The 20,983-nt window shown below is 39.5% G+C and overlaps 1 long non-coding RNA gene across 1 annotated transcript; it reads right to left on the reverse strand.

The window, feature by feature from the left end:
* Nucleotides 1–1,012: 1,012 nt before the first annotated feature.
* LOC121891086 lies at nt 1,013–5,345 on the reverse strand. The gene is made up of 3 exons (XR_006094034.1): nt 5,252–5,345; nt 4,226–4,875; nt 1,013–2,128 (listed from the first exon to the last, which is right to left on the reverse strand). It is a non-coding gene; the product is annotated as an uncharacterized LOC121891086 (long non-coding RNA).
* Between the last annotated feature and the right edge of the window lie 15,638 nt (nt 5,346–20,983).

Consider the following 20,983-nt stretch of genomic DNA (forward strand, 5'->3'; position numbering starts at 1 on the left):
TTTATAACAGGATAAACAAATATACAATGCATTATTTTAATTTTCCGATTTTCATGTGAATACGAAAAAATGGAAATCCACATGCTTTTCCTGTTTTCGTCTTCAAATGGCTGATTGGAATAGAAATTAAACCAAAACCAGAAACCAACTTGTTTTTCGCCTTTATTGTTATATCTATATTATCTGCCCCTACTCCATCTCAAACCATTGGCATTGGCTATGCTTATGGCCTAGATAGATATATAGATAGATAGATAGATAGATAGATAGATAGATAATCAATGAAGTGACGTTGCTGTGTCTTGTGTGTAAATGCGCACAGCGTCTGTCTTAATGGGGAAACGCGCTTATTGTTTCTGCTTTCTACAAAAGGTCTTCAGTTGTTGAAGGAATGGAATGGTATTGAGCAACACATTGCTTCAATCCACAAACACAAATTCAGCCCACCTGTACGAGCTGTCCCTGACCACTGCTCTCACCATTGCCTAACTCACTGTACTGTGCAAGCCTCTTCTTCCCACCTCTTACAAGATGATCAATAGCAATAGAAGTCAGGATCCCCTTTTTTCAGAACTGACACCTCAAACACATGAGATTTCTGTTGTACATGCAACATAATGTGTTCTTTACTGTGATGCACATTGAAAGTTGTTCAACAACAGGGCGTACCTGGTGAATAAAGGTAGAAGTACCCAAATGCAAAGTGACCAACCTACTCTTGTGAAATAGATAGAAGCTAAATAGAATGACTACACAGATGGAAAAAAGGAGTCTAGAATGTAACATATTTAGGCAATAAATGCAGAACATAGCCACTATATTGTCCTATTTACTAAATGTGTCCATTTACATTCAGACACTACATTATTTAAAATACTATGCCCCTTTACCACTGGAGAGTTAATGAATTAAGTGTTTCTTAGGCAGCCCATAGTCTTTGCATCTCTCACAGACAGATCCACTGTAATAAATATGACAAACACTGTGTGAAAGAAAAGGCTAATTTTTGATTTATTAATGTGCAAACCAAAATGTTCAAGAAAAGTTCTTGAATTATTAACTGAAAACAAAATTTCACAAAAAAAGACATTTATTCACAAAATGAAATAGTCATGTTCTTGCAGAGGTGAGGGACACTGGTAAGGGGCAGACACTGCCAGTCTGTCCTTGTAGTGCTGACTTCCACATTCATCCCTTTGCACAGATGGTGGTAGTGACACAGGATCCTCATCCTCAGCTGGCTCCAGGATGTCCCCAACAGTGATGCAGACATTATGGAGCACTGCACACACTGCAATGACTTTTGGAGCGAAAGTGTGATCCACTTCCAGGGCTTTGAAGAAGATCCCTCGCCACCGTGCCTTCATCATGCCAAATGCCCTCTCTATAATGTTCTGGGCTATTGCATGGTGAGCATTGAAGCGCGCCTCCACTCTTCCCTTCACCAGCTCACGATATGGTGTAATGAGGGCGATTGGTGCAGTAAGGCATGGGTATCCCCCACAATGAAATACCCAGCTGGTGGGAAACAGCCCCTGACAAACACTGGACTATTTCTTAGCACCATGGTGTCATGGACTGAACCAGGGTAGCCAACAACTATGTCCAAGAATTTGCCAGTGCTGTCACAGATTGCCTGAAGCTGGACAGAGTGGAAGTTTCCCAGTCAGGTAATCTTCTGGCTGTGGACCATGGGGAGCGTTGATACGGATGTGACATCCATCAATGGCTCCCACACAGTGTCTGATGGGTGGGTTGTTGGCAAGGTGTTAGAAGCCCTGGCCAACTTCAGGACACTGTGCCAGTGTGGGGAAATGGACTGCATTGCTCAGGAGCATCAGGATTGTGTCACACATCTGATGGACAATGTTAAACACTGTTGTCTTTGCACATCGAAGACCCGCGAGACAACACTGTAAAACAGCTCATGTGCCAGCCAGTAGACCACCAGGAGGACCTCCATATATTTCCCCCAGCCATGGGTCTTCTCCCTTTTGAGAAGGGCCATCAATGCATCAATAGATGCCCTTTATAGGCGGTAGTCAAAGTTCATTTCTTTGGACAGATCTAAATAGATCTGTATAATAGGGACATGGTTGTTGGGGGTGGCATATATTTTGCTCCTCTCCTGTAAAAGACAAAAAAGTTTCCATAGAATAAAATGTAAATAAGTACCTGGTGTGCTGTTTTTTTTCCTTTTTTCCCTTTTTAAATGTAATGATGCATTATTGTTGTGTAAGGCAAAACAACAGCTATATTCTGTGTAGAAACACATCAGATTTGCAGGAACAATTTCAGTTGTGCTTTGATAGTGTGTTTAATTGAAGCATGCCCTGTGATCTGTGTCCAAAACACATATCAGCACCCCCTTGCCATTTGTGAATACAATGCTATGAGCCTCCAGAGTCATACCCTCCTCCTGTGAATATTTCTTATGTTTCTCTGTAAGGTGAGCCATACAGCAGCAGCAAGCTCAATATCTCCCATTTTGCCGTTTAACTCTGATATTCCCCGGCTGCCCTTTTATAGGCCACTAATTGAAGATGGGCTCACTGGGATATATCCTACTCAGCTGGGTAGATGGGTTATTGGCCAATCATTGAGTGAGTAGTGTTGGGCCATTGATTATCTGATTGTATTAGCATTATCAGATCTTTGGGGAGTCAACTACTTTGTCACATTACACATCCACAGCCTGTATCAACCATAACAACCTCAAAACAGTATCAAATCAACATTTCAAGGTGTTACCTGAGTTGTGTGGTGGTTCTTAAGCTATTATATGTATAGGCTAATAACAGATCATTGGCGGCTGTGGCTCAGGAGGTAGAGCGGGTCGTCCACTAATTGGAAGACAGCGGTTCGATTCCCGGCTCCTCCAGTCCACATGTCGATGTGTCCTTGGGCAAGACACTTAACCCCGAATTGCTCCTGATGGCTGTGCCATCAGTGTGTGAATGTGTATGAATGATTAGATTTCCTCTGATGGAAAGATTGGGACCTTGCATGGTAGCCCCTGTACCATTCAGCTTATGAATGTGTGTGAATGGGTGAATGTGATTCGTAGTGTAAAAAGCGCTTTGAGTGATCGGAAGACTAGAAAGGCACTATACAAGTACAGTCCATTTACCATAATCTGCATATTTACCATAACACAGACGTCTGTTCTTCTTTGCAATTCAACTTGGTTGCTAAGAGTTGCTTGTTGGATTTTAATTTGTGTATTTAGCATAATTAGCTCATTATCAGGTAAAATAAAGATGGAATCATATGCTATGGCCTTCACAGTCACTAGATCTCAACTAGATATTTGAAAGGTTGAGAGGCAAGGTCCGGGGGCAGCAGATTCAAGATTATATACATACATATGTGTACACACACACACACACACAAACATATATATACACACACACACACACATATATATATAGACAATAATAAACAATTTCAAGCAACAATACATTAAATAGATTCAACAAGGACATTACATCTGCCCCACCACCCACAAAAAAAGTAAACGACCCCTCCTTTACTCATTAGCCCTATATCACATCCATCCACCCTTCCACCACATCCACCTCTGCATTGCTCCATCCATTTCTTCATCCTTCCCTCCACTCCACCACATTCACCCCTTCATCCCACTCCTCCACCACATCCACCTCTGCATCCCTCCATCCACCTCTTCATCCTTCCCTTCACCCCATCCACCCACCCGTTTTCATTATAATCTCTGTCTTAATGTCTGTACTAACACTCCAGTATTGTACATGGACATGTCCCTCAGATTAAAAAGGGATGTTTCAAATGGGGACAGTGGATCCATACCCTTCCTCGACTGTCTTCTGTTTTTGCTGAAGAACTTGGAGTGAATGCGTGCCGCATGGACAAACTGCCTCCCAAGTATTGTACAGTGGAAGATGACAGAACCGCTAAAGGCCTCAACGACTAGAACAGAGCCTCAACAGCCGTACCAGAGAGGAAGACCTGCTCAGCCTCCTGAAAGGACAAATTCTCCAGCACAGCCAGGCCATATATGATGGCCTACCAAAAGAAAATGGTTATTTCTTAAACAATTTAAATATTCCATTATACCAATACAGAAAAGCAAGCCATTATACGCAGGTCCCTACACAAGGAGCACCATGGTAGGTATGCTGTTTATATAGGCTTTCAAAGTGCAGGAGCGGGAACACACACAAATACATTACATGGTTAGGCTTACCTCCGGAAATAGAACACCAAGGATGAACTGCACTTCATCCATGAGGCTCAGTTGTGTTGGTGTTTTATGCAGTACTGCCTTCAGATAGGCGAAAAGGGTCCTGTTGTTCCTCACTGTCGAGGTAGACATGTACCTGGGAAGAGAACTTCTAATGAAATCACTAAGAAGGCTTCCCATTGAGTACACCCTATAGGCAAACCAAGGTAAAGAAACAATTATTTTGTGGAAATTGGATTTTTGAGTATACTGTGTGGTAGTTGTTAGTCATTGAACAACTAACATTAAATGTCAGTCATTAAATACATATATACATTACAAATAAAGATACAATAAATCAGCCACGAAGCTAAATAATATGTCGGTTGATGATATTCCTAACAAAGGCCCTGGGTGAATCTTTTCTGTGAACTAGTCTGTAATGATGAAAAAATGTGAACATTCTCAAAGTACTGCCAAATGCTGCTTACTTTCCTGTGACTGTACAATAAAGTCCATCAGTCTCTTTTCCTCTGCAGTGCGGTCAATGACAGCCCGCACATGGACTGGAACTTCCTCAGTGATGGCATTCTGTCTTGGCACTCTTTATACTGGCTGAAGGGTTCCCTGGAGCAAGCTTCTGGCCTCATCAGTCCAGAAGGCAATGGCCATGCCTATTAACAACAACATTAATCTAAAGTATCAAAAAGCTAAAGGAAAAAGCTAAGGCATTGGTGCACAATTGACATGCATAAATACTCTAAGTAGAGCTTGTCATCCAGAGTCTCACATCTCTTGTTACTAATGGTCTACAGTCTGTAGATGGTTAATTTAATGTAGTCAACAGATGTTTTATTGACATGCTATGGATAGTTAGTTGAGAGTTTATAGATCATCTACATGTGACCCTCAAATTAAAGTGTTACCTAAATTAATATACACATATTGCTTAGGGCTGTCATATCATTGTGTTTTGAAACACTACATATGGAGAAGACACCACCACTTCCAAATCAAAGGCATGTCCATCTAAAAGAAAGAAAAACTAACCTGGAATTCAAACACCACACTTGTAACAATGGAAAGGTTATACTGGAACAGAGAAGATGGGGAAAAAAGTATTTTATTTACAATATTGACAGAAGCTTGCATATACTTATGAAAAAAAACCACAAGCATAAAAATTCTGCAGTCATTTCCACAGATCTGGCGTGGTAAGCACTAAAAGCAACAAAAAAAGACATTAAAATTACAGTGGGGGAGGGGGCTGATCAAAAACTCGGAAGACACTCAGCAGCCAGACATTTCTCCATTCTCTGTTAAGAACAGCTGATATAGCCACTAAAATGAGAACTGCTGGTCCGCCTTGACAGTCAGTCCACCTTAAGTGTGCCTGGTCAGGTTAGGCTAACCCATTGTTGCTAACTTCAGGGCTAAGCCCCTTCAATAGATGAGTCTTTTCTTGGTCTTGAGAAGCTGCAGTATTTATTAACTGACACACTGTAGTCTGTACTGTACATTTACAGCCATATTGTCAACTTCTGCTAATCTTTTCCTCTGCTCTGCTCGCAATTCACCATCACTTTTCTGCCACTCGCTCAAGTACACACTCGCTACGCACACATATTAGGCTACATACTGTCCTATTCCTTAGGAGAGCGATGCTATTCTTATAACAGTACCGTTCACGTAGATGTCCTTTGAAGAATGAGGAGAGGGAGGATGGCTCAAAACAATTCCATGGTAACAAAGTGCTATCATGCTCGCACAGTGTCATCACATGGGGCGCAGCTAAGCTAAGACATGGCTAGGCTAAGCTAACGGTGCATTTATTGCAATTAAATCACAGCAAAATCTAAGTTTATTTACACTCAAACTGTCCGTTCTGAACAGGGTTGTTTAGACAGGATGAGAAGGCTGCTGTGGCCCTTGATCCTTGTGGTATTTTGACCAAAGCATGTCAGATACATTTTATTAAGACCCCAGGGAACTGTGTTATCTTGTGGAAAAGGTGTATAATATGGCCCCTTTAAAAGAAGGTCAGCTGATCACATAGCCTGTCCACAAAGAAAACAAGTCCACTGGAGCTCACAGTACAAATCAATTTGGGAGTTCTTTTGAGCTGAGTCATTTTTCCCTGCTGCACTGCTATACCAGATCTTGGGGTTCCCCCACCTGCCAAATACCACTTTAACTCCTGGGTATAATGTTTACCATTGTCACCATCTTAGTAGAATGCTCAGCACTAGCAGCGCTCCCTGAGTCCAGGCTGATTAAGAAATAGTGTCAGGTGCATGTAGACAAAGTCAGCAGTTATCTTATAGAAAAAGAGTCTGCACTCTGACTTAAAAAAAAAAAAAAAAAAAAAAAAGTAAAGGGTAGCTGATGAGTTCATGCAAAATATCTTCTGCCTCTTACCTCCTTTCTCCTAATAGGTCATCGTTGTTTGTCTGACAGCCTATTTATGTCTCTAGAAATGAATGGTTGGTAAGTGGTGCTAACAATGACCAAAATGTTCACTTTTTTGTCACATTTTGTCACCTTTTGCACAGAGAATAAATTTATTCCTTTTGCATCTGAAGACTCTCTCCTACCTTCTTCCTCAAGGAGTGTGCAATCAATTTTTCTACGAGATGGAAGACAATTTTGGTCATAAACCAAAGTATTGGACAAGATGAAATTTTGACCTGATAATGGTGCTATGTGGAAAGTTAAGGGATCTCCAAAGTTATTACAGTTCATCCTGAGGTGGGCATTAAATGTTTGTAATATTTCACAGGAATCCATCCAATAGTTATAATAGAATAATAGAAATATTTCGGTCTGGAGCAAAGTGGTGGACCTATCAACTGCCTCATCATCCATTAGGCCATGCTAGAGATAGCAGTTGACTGACGGCTAGTTTAGGGGGTAGGAACAGAGAAATGGAGCTGTTCACCAGCCTTTCAGCCTGGAGAAAAACTGTCTGTTAGAGCCTTCATCTTACTCTGTGGTGTTCCCTGCCACACAACATGACCACACAGAGTCCATCTTGGGGAGCGTTGGGTCTTTTATGATATTATGAGCTCTCCTGTCATGGTAGATGTTCTGCAGAGATGGAAGATCATCCTTGTAATGTCTATGGATGTCTTCACTATTGTCTGCAAGCTTTTATGTTCCAGGCTGTGATGATCCTATATTGCTGGACTGTTCTGTTGCACCTGTAGAAGTCACTGAGGATTCTTGATAACATTCTGAATTTCTTCCTCTTCACTGATGTGAACAGGAGCATGCAGCAAATATAAAATTCTATTGTTAAAAGCGTAGTGGGTCATCTAGCCCACACAAGCAAATCCTGTATTAGGTACCATTTAATCATTGGTGCCAGCTGGCAATAGTGGTCAGGCAGCAGTTTCACCACTGTCAGCTCCTGAGATTTGGAGGGAGCCCACCTGAGGATGGTTACTAATTAGCCTGCCAAGTGGTGAGAGAGGCCCTTAAAAAGGGCCAGTAGTGAACAGACAGGAAAGGAGAAGCCTGGGGCAATGCAGTTTGGGTTGTGTGTGATAAGTGACTGTTAGTTTTGAGGGCTATTGGGGTACTGAGAAAACAGGAGGAAGTGGATTGGTGGATGACCCTCACTCCTCTCCTTTCTAGTTGCCTGCAGGGAATCGACACTCTCACGGAGCATCCCCCGGTCCGGGAGGAATTTCAGTTCTTTCAACCCCCTCTGCAACCCTCTCCATTAGTTAATAAATTTATGTTGTGTTTGAGCCTCATTCCGGTGTCTGAGTAGTGATTCACTTGGTTTAAATGACCACAAAAGCCAAAGCCGAATAAAACAGCAAGCTGCCCATGTTGTAACTAACTGTCCTTCTGATACTGACATGAGTTATGAATGCATGTGAGCATTGCAGATACAGACATGAATGCCACAGGCTACCACAGCACATACTATATATGCCATAAAGGCACACGTAATTGGCAACCAAATGCATGCATAATCACAAAGACAAAAACAATCACATGGAGTGTGATATTGAAAGTGACACATTGCATTTACATCTGTCCCTTCACATTCTTTTGTTGGCTGGACCGCAACAATAGGGCCAGCACTATAACCGTGGTTGTCCGTGACTGACTGAGTAGCTGAGTGATGAAGTCACACCACTGGTCGGCTGGCCGAGTGTTGGAGTTTCCCTACTGGCCGTTGCTCTTTCAAAATGAACTGGCGTAAACAGTTTTCTATTACGTCCTCAGGGGGCGTTTACAGCAGTCCCACTCATTGACTGCAGCTTGTTCCAAATTTATCGCATGCTAAGAGCACCCTGCAGCTGAGCCAGCAGATGCCCTCCCTCAGTGCAAGCCTGCAGAGTAGGAGAGAAAACAGCTCTCCATGTGCTGGGAGGCATGAGGGAGAGGGTACAGTTAAAGCACCCCAACTTACAACAACTCTGACAAAACACTCAATACAGAGACAGTCTTAGAAAAACGAGAGACATCTGCAGATAGAGCCAGATGAATGTGCAGGGGAACTTAACAGATAATTATAATAGTTATAATTACAATTATATATAAGTTCTCTTTCAAATCAAACATTGCAAGATATGAGTGGATAGTATTGTTCTTGCAACTGCATTTATAATCTTTTATTCTTTGGCTCAAACGTAGCTTAACCATGTCATGTGATATACTACTTCAGTACACTCTACCAGCAAATAATACTGGGACCACTACAGTAAATTGCAGATGAACATTTAATATCCAGGAGTTCACATTATAGACCCTACCACTGACTACCCCTGTAACACGTTGGCCTCAATTTCGCACATTGACCATACATGGTCCAGCCATATACTAGGTTCTGACCTAATCTTGGTGCAGGACACACCACAGTCATTGTGAGATAAACCATGAACTGACATAACATGACATTAACAATGAAAGCAGTAAGCACCTCAGGCAGCACTGTCAACTAACAGTTTGTCTATGTGTGTGTTAACCCTTTTGATATACAGGATATTCATCTTGCAATGTATGTCAAAAGCACAGCACTCCTTCTGAGCTCCAGGTTTTGTTGTTAAAATACTCCTTTTACTATTACCCTGTCAATATATAGTATTAAAGTGTCCTTATATATTAAAATAGAAGTGAAGGGTCCTAATTATTTCAGGATGCAGTGTTGTTGTAGTGGTGTTATAGTGGACTGTATCAATGAAAAGATATTTCTTATACAGTATTCCGTTCACCTCACAACTGTGGGTGGTGGTGTGTCTCCAGGTGGGTTTTGGTGTGCTGGTCAGAGTAAAAAGTCCACACCATGTTAAGTTTTTGTGCCCCTAGAGATCCAAGAAAAAAATAGGTATTTCCGTAAAACAGTATATATGAATATCTCTCTCAAGTATTATAGCCCCACTATAATTTAACATGAATAAATAAAAAAAGAATATATCAACCTGTTGTAACTAAGTGAAGCACAGGCATTTGACCAAGGAAAATGCGTCATCTGCCATCACTTCTGCCAATATACATTCATCACCACTTGGCAGGTGACAACTAGGTGAGTGTGTTCAAATAAAAGGTTTTTGTCTGCTCTCACTAACTACACTTGAGTCATGTGCATTATCTGAGGCACTGTAAGAGCAATCAATCAATCTTACTGCGGAAAGAGTTTGTTATGAAAGAATCATCAATTACATTTTCCCTGTTGCGTAAGTTTCCAAGGACCTCTGTCTCAGCAGAGACGTTTTTTTTTTTTTTTTTAAACTGCACAGCACACAAGATCGGTGGATAAAATGGCATCTTATCAATTTAATAAGCTTGTTGTCATTCAGACTCCTCTGGAGTTCTGCTAAAATCAGCACAAGATTAATTTCCTAAGTTTAGAAAGTTTTTAAAAGGTTTTTACTCCTTGTCCTAAAAGTAGCACCAAAAATGTATCACTAAGAATATTTAGGATTGATTTTCTACTTTTGCACAAGTAACTAAATCCTGTGTCCTGTCATTTTTAATACTGATGCATTAATTTAGAACTGCAAATACACACCTGGGGCCATTTCACCAAATTTGCAACATGCAAGCTGCACCTTGCAACATGTGATCAACATGTTTAACTTATCAAAAGAAACCATACTTGCCACCTATGCCGGCCATGCAATAGGACTGCAGGACTCACAAATTTATCTACAATTTGCATGTGACAATCACTTGTGAAACGGAGCACTTACACCATTTGTGATCTGTGTTTAAATAGTAATGGCTATTTTGAAACAGACCTCTGTATGATTGGATGGTTATACTGTCCGGCTACTAAAAGTTAATCCACACCAAGTGGCAACTACCACGGCTTGAAGTTGAAACCAATGCGGAAGTACCTAAAGTGAAATACCACCGACAGCCACTAGATGCTGGCACCAACTGACTCCCATTCAAAAAGCTTCAAAAACTTCTCTCTAGAAATACCAAGTTTTTTTTCAAAGAGTCATTATGGTCTCAATCTCTAAATTCAGGCCCTCTAATAAGTGTGCTGGTGGTCATTATGGAAATTATTGCTCCGTCTGCTATGTTGGCGTTGATTGACAGCTGTGATTGACAGTTGACTCACACTGAGTTGCGCTACTGTCGCAATATTTCACTACGTTTAATGTTACGTAATTATGATACCTGCCCTGTTAGCACAATTTAGCTAAAGTAGTTAGCGTTAGTCCAAGTGTGCAGCGCTCAGTGTCCCCAGTAAGCTAGTGTTAGCTTGGGTCCAATGTAGCGGGGTGTGTTGCCAGAGTGTGAAAGGCAACACCCCGCACTCCTTAATTGGAAGGTCCTGGCTCCAAATGGAAAAGATGGCGTTGACCATAAACTGCAATTCTGGGCTTCATACTGGCGCCAATGAAACCAACAGGTGACATAACACCTTGCTACGTCCATCTTTTTATACAGTATAATCCACACCTGCCAGCCAATCAGAATTTCCAATTTTCCCTGTCAATGGTATAAATGATAAACCACTGCAATCAGAATCTACCTGCTTTGCATCGCGTGGTTCTTTGACCCTGCATCATCCATTACAGTCATGGAATATAAAACTTGTTGGGCATTATCCCTAACCACCTAACCACCATCTGCTAGTCAGAAAAAAGTGTTTTCTGTGCCCATGGTAACAGCAGTGAGCAGAACTTTTGTCACTCTTTTACTAATTTTATTTGCATTAAAACAGAAACTTCCCTACCTGCTGTGGTGTGACTGAGAGAGTGTGAGTACTTGGCAGTTGCCCAGATCTGACCTGCTCTGGCAGTCTTCATGTGAATTAAGGAAACCATTATCTGCAGGATAACAAATCAGCTCTGTATACTTAGTTTCTGTCTAATCGAGATGAGGATGGCTGTTATAACACACTCTGCTACATCACAGGGTGACATTTACTTAATGCCACACACAATTAGCAAACATGGCACCACTGTCTTGGAGCAGTGTCCTGCGAGCAACTAAATGAAAGACAAAAAATTAGAATAAATTATAAGTTTAGGCAACAGCGACATTTCAGTTCGTATGTGTGCTCACATACTCATTTAAACACTTACCAGTGTGAGTCTGACATTTCCATAACTATTTAAACAGGAGTAATCATTCCTCTGTAAAACAGGGATTCATACTGAATGGTAAATGGCTCACAAGGCTCTAATTGGAGCATGTGAGATGCAACCAGAGCTGCAGAGTCATTGGTTACACAGGTGGAGTGTAATGGTCTCCCAGAGGTCAGTTTAACTGAGATCTGGGATGAGCTCAGGAAGAGTAAGGCTTTTTCTTGAATGCTTCATTTGTTCATACATCACTTACAAAATGTGATACAGCTCTAGTCAGATTTTCATGAAACTCATCACTACTTTATGGTATTTTCAGGATTGCATTCTGTAGCCTGCTGGCTTGCTCAGTGGTGGAAAGTAACTATGTATATTTACTTAAATACTGTACTTAATTGATTGTTTACTTAATTCTCCTTAAGTACTGTACTTACTTTGTTAAATATTAAACCAGTGGTTTCAAACCAGCTCCACTGAACAGTGATTTTTTTTTTTTTTTTTTACCCTCTAAACTTCTCACATGGTTTAATTTCAATAAATGTTCAAATGATCCAATATTTCACCAAAAATCAAAGATGAGAGAAAAAGTCCAAAAACTGAAAACAGATTTGTGTAGCAGAACTTTGTTTTTTCTTTTTTCCTCTCCCCTCAGATTTATCCAATGACCCTTTGGAGGGGCCCGATCCTTAGGTTGGGAACCACTGGACTAAACTAGCTAACTGTATATAAAGTAGTTGAAACTAGCTCCACCTCCAGCAGCTACAACAGTAACATGCTGCTCTAACACTGATGCCTCACTATTAATAATCTAATGATGTCATATATAACATCAGTCAGAAGGACCAAACCACTACTTTTACTGCAATACTTTAACTATATTTTGCTGCCAATACTGATTTTTCATGCAGTACTTTTTTTTTTTTTTTTTTTTTTTTTGTAATCAAGTATTTTTACATTGCTGTATTAGTGCCTTAACTTAAATTAAGGATCTGAGTACTTCTTCCACCACTGGGCTTGCTACAGTATGTTCTTTATCCAATTGGACTGCAGTTCAGAAGTGTCACAAGATTATAATCTACATTTACATTGGAAGTTTTCACTAAAAAACCTGTAACAAATCAGACCTAGAATAGATCTCCAATGCAACCTGCATCCAGTCTCCAACCACAACTTTCTGGCCTACCCCCTCAGCAGCCTCGGTACCTATTAGCATGGAGTTGAGAAAATTGCCATGATACTTCTGAGAGAAGTCTAAAGGGCTCTTGCTGCTGCAGGTAGCGAAACTTGCTTTGTCAGCATTTTTGGAAAAGTACAACAATAACAAACTTTTAAAAGTATATTTAGATGGTGGTGCACTTAATAAGGATCCAATCAGCTCACCAAGAAATTTAAAAAATCCACTAGCTCTTCACTGGTACAGGGCTGATTAACTTCTCAAACATTTGTCAGAATTATTCATCAAACCAAAAAGCTCTTCAGAACCAATTTGTCTGATGTTTCTTTAAGTGTTCATGAAATAATCACCAACTACAGTAAATAAAAGAAGCTGATTTCATGGCTGTGAAATTGGTGTTATGTAGAATGATCTCATGAACGAATCTCACAATATCAACATGCAGATGGTGTTTGATGCCAGATTCAATATACTTGATGCATCAATATTTTACTTTGTTTCATAGATGAAATGTATGACACACACATATATCTTGGCCTTCCTGCATATCCATTTGTTACATATTCACTGACAGACTGACCACCTGTCAACCAATCACTGTGGAGATGGTGATTAGGGGCCCTTTAACACCCACCTCAGTTGGTCGGACTTTCAGACTTTTCAGTTTGATGTGAAACCTCCCCCAGACCACAGTCTGGACCAAACAGCTGAACCTTGGTCTGATGAAAAGAGGTGGTCTTGGTCTGGATCACTGAGCCATGGTTTGGTCTGTTTGTAATGTGAAAACATTTTTTGGATGGTTCAGACTTTTGGACCAATTATAGGAAGTTCCAGCAGGCTGTTGTGAGAACCAGAAAAAGGAAAAATGAGCCACAGTAGCACATTTGGAGGTAGCACTTTCAAGGTATTTTCGGAGAGGATGAGAGAGAGAGGATAGGAGAGCACAGGAGAGCAATGCCACCTGAAGATAAGGAAACTGTGGAAGCAGTATACAAAGGTGTGCAATGCCATTATAAAAAAAGAAATCTGTTCAGATTGAATCTGTAGAGATTAATTTATGTCTGAAATTAACGCACGCCTGTCTACAAACCAATCAATATAGGGAGATGCAGTTCATGATGATGACAGGATGTAGGTATGTCAAAGTTCTTTTAGTGTGCTCGCAAAATTCATTCATTGAACATGATCTTATCCATAGCCCCTTCTCTTAGCTTAGGATTTCTCTCAGTTCTTTACTAAAAGTTACTCTTAGCAGCTTTGTGAAAAGGTCTTAAGAGGAAACTCTTTTAGTGGTGTTGTGTAGGAGTCCTAGCAGTAAAATAAGATCCTTGGTGAATACAACCCTTACATTCTTTGGAAAAGAAACCGTCATATCCTTTTTATAAGCCTGAATGAAAGGACTGTTTGAATCTTCCCCCAAATAATACCCCCAAACACATTCACTTCATTCTAATATATCATATAATATACTGCATATCACAGACAGAAAACTGAAAACATAGATTTAAAAATGAATTGGTCCATGGTTTAGAAAGATTCTTGTGTATCAAAACAAAACTGCAATGATGACACCTCACGCTAATACTTGAGAACATTTATTTGTCTGGATTCAAGTCAAATACTGTTTTCATTTACTAATTAATTCCGATCCCCTCTAGTTTGCTGTTGTTGTTTTTTTTATGATTGCTGTTAAGTTATTGTCAATGCAACACTTATTGCAGAATTGTATTGATGCTTAGGGGAAAAAATCTTTGAAAAAGCTTAGAGGAAATGGTAAGAAGGCACTGGATTAAAGATGGAAAACAGGATCTGTGTTAAAAAGAGAGAGTGAAAGCAGCAGAGTGGTGAGTTTGACATGACTTGTATTGATGGAATGAATACTGTGGACACAATAGGTAAACACCAAGGAGCAGATCAGAGAACAAAGAGGCTTATCATTAAAATATGATGATGAAATATGATGATGTGGTAAAAAGATATACTTTGAAAAAAATTAGACATAATGTGTCTCTAATATACAGTAAGCCTTTTTCAAGTAAAGGCCCTTGTCAGTATGTGAGACGTTAGGGTATTATCTTTATACTTTGTAAGTGCCGATGCAATTTCATAATGATCCTTAAATTTGTCTGCTTATGTGATTAACCCAGTATATCAATCACTGCACTGCCCTCATTAAATAGTCCCTTTTTCATTTCGTTTTTGAAATAATCCCTGATTAAATCTTTGTTTCTAAATTCAAATTCTTCTTCAGTTCATTCAAGATGAAGGTTTCTCTACATTTTTCGTTCTGTTTAGGAGTTGTGAAGCTAAGCTTGTTTTCCTCTCGTAGCCACAGTGGAAATAAAGACATTCACTCCTGCATTTCACAGCAGATATGAGCATCAGCAGCCTATTTTCCTTTGAGCCAAAATCAACTGTTAGTTTGAATTCCATTGAGGGAGATATCCATCCTAGTTACACAGAGATAGGAGGTGCTATAGGAGGCTTTATGAGTTTCCTGTCCAAAGCAGGGTGCCATTACTCAAGCCATGTCAGTGCTGATCTAAGCCCCAACACTGTTGTCCCCAGTGAATGAGGAGCCAAATAAAGGAAACACACACAGCTATTCCCCTGCTGACCAGGCTGCTGTGTGGCCACTGCTAAGTGAAAGTTATTTAGGGGGCCAATTCCCAGCTGGTGTACTGTTGGGAGGGTTTGCCCTTAAATTTCACTTTGAAAACTGGAAGAAAACTTGAAACGTTTATAGATAAAACCTCTAATCTTTCATTTTACAATCACCATGAACACAGGTATTAACTAGGTTTTACTTGATTTCTTTATTTGAATTTATTTAGACTATAAAGCTCTGAGTGGAGAGCATAAAACAGTACAAAAGAAAAGTAAGTGAAGGAAAAAAGGAGGAAGCCACACAAAGAAAATATAGCACATTAAAGGAGTAATAATGATAACAGAGAGAGTGAAAAAAAAGTTTATACAGTATATGTAATGTAATAATCATAACTCTGACCCCAGGCCATCAGTTTTAATGACTTCCAATTAAAAAATGTAATCTTTAAGAACAGCTGAAACTGACACTGAAATAAATTCAGCATGACATGTAGCAGTCCCACTGCATAGTGTTTTGGATTTCTTAATACATGAATATTGTGAGATAACATTTCTATATACTGTATTTTTCTTTTGGTCTCATGTCATAATAGCATATATGACATATTGTGAAAGACCTCTTTAGTCCTCTTTAGAAAAATGACATGATCAATAGTTTATGCAAAATGACAAATATTGATGTTCAAGTAACAGGAGCTCTCTAGCTGCCATAGTAATTATGACTGGAGTAAAGGAGGAAATCTGGACCCGTAGTTATCAAGCATCTCAGAGTAGGAAATCAGTCATAACTAACAAAAAAATTCTCAGTGACACAAATTTGGTTGTACTTTTACACCTAGGAGTAAGAGCATGTTATCAACATTCCTATGACATAAAGGTACTCCTATCTCAATATATATTTAGGGCTCAAGAAGTGTCCTAACCTGTTAGGAGTTACCAGAAGAAGGCTGCATTGAGATGACATCAAACATGCACATTTAGGGAAGTTTTGCAAACCCCTGGTGATGTCAATTTAATTAAAAAAAAACAAAAAACAGATTAGACAGGGATGGTATAATTTATGCCTTGTGCATGATGATATCTCCTTATCTACGGTACAATAGTATGCCAGTATGCCTTCTCAGCAGAGATGAAGGTAATTGCCACTTTACACTTCTTGGCAACAGGAAAAATGCAACAGTGTAACAGCGATGATTTGGGTCCATCACAGCCTACTATCAGCAGAACAACCCGTCAAACCCTGTGGGCATTTATGGCACCTCATATCATAAAAAGGTTTATTGATTTTTCCCACCACTGCACGCCAGATTTTTCAAAAACAAGTTGCTTTAATGCAGCTTGCCATTTTTCTGAGAGTTGTTGGTTTCATTGACTGCTAGCTGACACTAGCTGAGAGGCTAGTGGAGCATTAGCCGCAGCATGGCTGGGGGGAAGCACAGCCAGCTAGCCTCTGCTAGCCTCTCAGCTAACGTTAGCCCCGGCTCTCCATATTGATCCAACCAGAGCACTGAGCCTCAGTTTGTTATTCAGGTTAAAGTGGGAAGAAGCAGCAGATCTGACGGGCAGCTGAGTGGAGCCTGCGGAGGAAGCAACGAGACTGTCAGGGTGAAACAGTCCATGGAGGGAAGCACAGTCAGGCGGTGGAGGAGAAGGCAACAAATCACCCTCTCATAATCGGCAGAAATGGCCAATGTTGATATTTCATTTTAGAGCTTTTATCGGCCGATACTGATGACGTGATATCCTGCATCCCTAGTTTATATTGTATGACGACTGTGTATCTTATAATTGGTATAGCCCATAATTGGTTTGATATTGTGTCATATTTAACGTATATGGCATGTGTATATGTGTATATCTCTCGCTCTCTTGCTCTTGTACTTTTTTCTTTTGCCATTGTCTCTGTTTTTTATTAAATGTAGGCTAAAGCACATTGTTTCTTAATGTAAGAACAGTGAACTTCACTGACTGGATGAATGTGCTGAATAATAATTTGGAAAAAAATACATCTTGCTTTTTGAAATGTGCAGTCCACTCAGTGTGCCCTATTTTCCCTCAAAAAAAACTACAAAACGTCATTACACATACACTTTACAGCTCTTCTCATGTCGTAAAAACATGCTGAGATTAATTCATAAAACAAACTCCTACTCATTGCTGGGAGTAGGTGAGAGATGCTTGATAACTACCACTTAGGTCCTACCCTGAGCGGTGAGTAAATTTGGTCGCAGTCACACTTCTAACATGATTTCTAGGAGTAAATCTGAGACGCTTGATAACTACGGGCCCAGATTGACGTTATCATAGAGCAACAAAGAACATATAGGGAGGAGGTCATTGTGGATGTATGGGTCAACAAAACACTGTGAGAGGGTAAAGTCACTTGAACATGTTGTTTTGGGGCCAACCCTGTCTCCTAAAAATGATGTTCCCTGTTTATTTTTTTTGCTTTTGTAATGTGCTTGACCAAGCATAGAGCTGTTATTAATTCGAACAATGTTGCTATTATCCTTATTATTTTTCTGAGTTGAGAGGCTTTTGGTGATTTGGAGCAGTAATGTTGGTAATAGGTCTAAGCCTATGTGGTTATGTTTGCCCAGTGACTTGTGATCGCTAACAAATGTGGATTTGTCTTTTTCCATGTTACTCATTTTAATTAATGAATTAATTTATAATTCATGTGTCTTATATCTACACTGACATCTGATTTTTGCGCATAATGTCCGCTTTTTGAATAGCTGGCTGCCATTGCTTTGAAGACAAAAGAGAAAACATGTTACGATCTCAAATCTTCTGGTTACAGTAGTGGTTTAACCTCTACTTCTCAGATACACACTATTTGGCTGATAAGGGAGTGAAAAAGAAAGAAATCCCATACTCATGTCAATGGGAATTCCTAAGTGACATCACACATAGTGGGGTCCACATGAAGAATGTACTTAGATTAAATGCTACCATCCGGTAGTTAACAGCACCGGATGGTACATAACCAGATGTGTTTGCAAGTTTTCCGCATACATCACTACATCAATGCACTTTGCATGTTGTTAACTGGGAATGTTTTCATGTAGGACAGTGATTACATCACTTGACTTCATCTTCCTCGTCGTTCTTTTACCAGACAATGCATGGCTCCATGAACCAGACTGAATGTTATTTCAATGTGGACACCCCACGTGTGTCCACATTGAAATAACATTTTCATTCTTAAAAACCAAGGTTGAAAAGTTCAGACTGTGTCAGGTTTATTTCATCTTCTGAATATACCATATAATTCACCAGTATTCAATTTCAACAATGTTGGAGCACTTTATTAAGCTTTGGAAAAACTTTCCAAAGTGTTAAATAGATTTTTAATACAGCTAACTTTTCTGAATGGTTACAAGAATAATATGACTTACATTTGAAGCAAACTGTTTCTGAATATGTTAATTCCACTCTTCAATGTAGCATATATGTGAACAGCTCTCTCTTAAATCAACCTCCATAATTTTCTAGAAATCATTTTGTCTGTGAAAGGATATACTATGTCAAACACTTGCAATACTTTTTTCAGAGTAGTGCCCAAGCAGAAAAAGTGGTCTTTGCTCACCTGTATACAGACAGGCACGTAGGAGATAAGGCAATGTTTCAAAAACACAAATCCTAAAGCACACTGTCATCTCCCTAACACTGTCAAGATGTATGGTAAATTCCTACAACTTTTTTTTTTAGACTTTATTTACAAATTACCTTCATCAGGCATTTCCCACATGTGAAATTACCATAACATAGCTAAATTCATTGTGTTAACAGGTGCTTTTGTGTGTGTGAACTAAAGTACTGATGCAACTATTATGTAAGACTGCATTTATGATATTAGTGAACGTAAATTTTATGAATCTCTACAAACCCTGCTCAGCTTCATCCACTAACACCCTTACTGGCTCTCTCTAGTAGTTCACCACTTCCACATCATGGCTTAGAGATTCTGCATAGCATCAGAGCCACATGAGGAAATTTAACTTGACCTGTCATCTTTTACCATGACATTACAATAAAATACTCAAGTTTTTAAAGTGCCAAATCAGGAAGTAAAATCACAAACTTAAAAAATATCAATGTAGTGCCATGTAAACTACCTTTTCCACCCACAGCAGTCTGCCAATATTCTGTAAAGGAACATATCTTGGAATATATTTAGGAATTTATATGAATCACTACAAACCTTGCCCAGCTTCTTCCACAAAAGCCCTTTCTGGCTCTTTCTGATTCACCACTTCCACATCAGGGCTGTGAGATTCTGAATAACATGTTTAGGATAGCTTTTAGGATAGCATTATAATGGAAATACTTCAGACTTGAAATCACTGCATCAGTGCCAATATCAGGAAGTACCTTGCTCTGCCTTTTCCTCTGCATTGCTTCTGGAAACTCTCTTCTCTCTTGGTCCTCTCTTCAACCAAATCAGCACCATCCACAGGCACAGGATAGAGATTAAGCACCACTGATTCAGTTTCTGTTTGAGCTTCAGAGAAAAAAAAAGAAGCTCAAAATACATGAAAACACCTGACTGTGCATTACAGTGTATTTAGATGTGCTTTGGTAACCTTTTTTCATGAGCATTGTGCCTCATGTTCCATGTTTTTGATGATGAAAACCTGTGCCTAAGTGCAGCCTCACATAGCTGCTGGGTGAAATAGTTTATCATTGTGTTTTTACATCACCAGTCCATTTAAAGTTGAGTATTTCTTTTAAGATGTTTATTAAATATCATGGCAGTGTAGTCCCACATCCCTACAGAGTAGAATGCACATCGGTTCCACAATTAACAGTATGAAAACTAGTACTATATTTCAACATGGATGTTGCAAACACAGTTTAAGTTTTTTCAAAAGAAGGTGCAGTGGACAAGCCTCCCACAAAGAGCCCACAGATGCCAATTTATTCAATGAGGTCTGTTAATTAAGGGCATCATTGGTTAAGTTTTTCCATGTGCTGTCTTTCAATGAAAAATCTAAATGCTTAGAATTAGAATTAGAATTAATTTTCCCGGTCTGCATATACAAATTTGTTTCTTATACATATATAAATACATGAAAAAAGAGACAAATACTTAAATAAAGCAGCTCAAAACAGCACAATAACCCAGCTTAAAGCTTGTTTCCAATAAATGGATGGAAACAAAAGTCACCAAGGACAGTTATTATAGTTTTGATAGATTTTTTTTATAGATTTTCAAACAGAAACAAAAAATACAGGTTGCTCTTTCAAGTTTGCCATGTCACCTTAACTGTCCAACAAAACAGGTGTCCTTAAAATGGCTTAGGTGATAAATGTCAATATCTTACCTTGCTTTGTCCTACCATCTTCACTGGTATTTAATTCATTTTGCTTTGGCAGAAGAAACCTTCTCAAGTGCACTGTGAAAAAAAAAAGAAAACATGCAAGAATATCATCATTCGC

This window comes from Thunnus maccoyii, chromosome 23, assembly GCF_910596095.1.
Source record: "Thunnus maccoyii chromosome 23, fThuMac1.1, whole genome shotgun sequence".
Taxonomy (NCBI): domain Eukaryota; kingdom Metazoa; phylum Chordata; class Actinopteri; order Scombriformes; family Scombridae; genus Thunnus; species Thunnus maccoyii.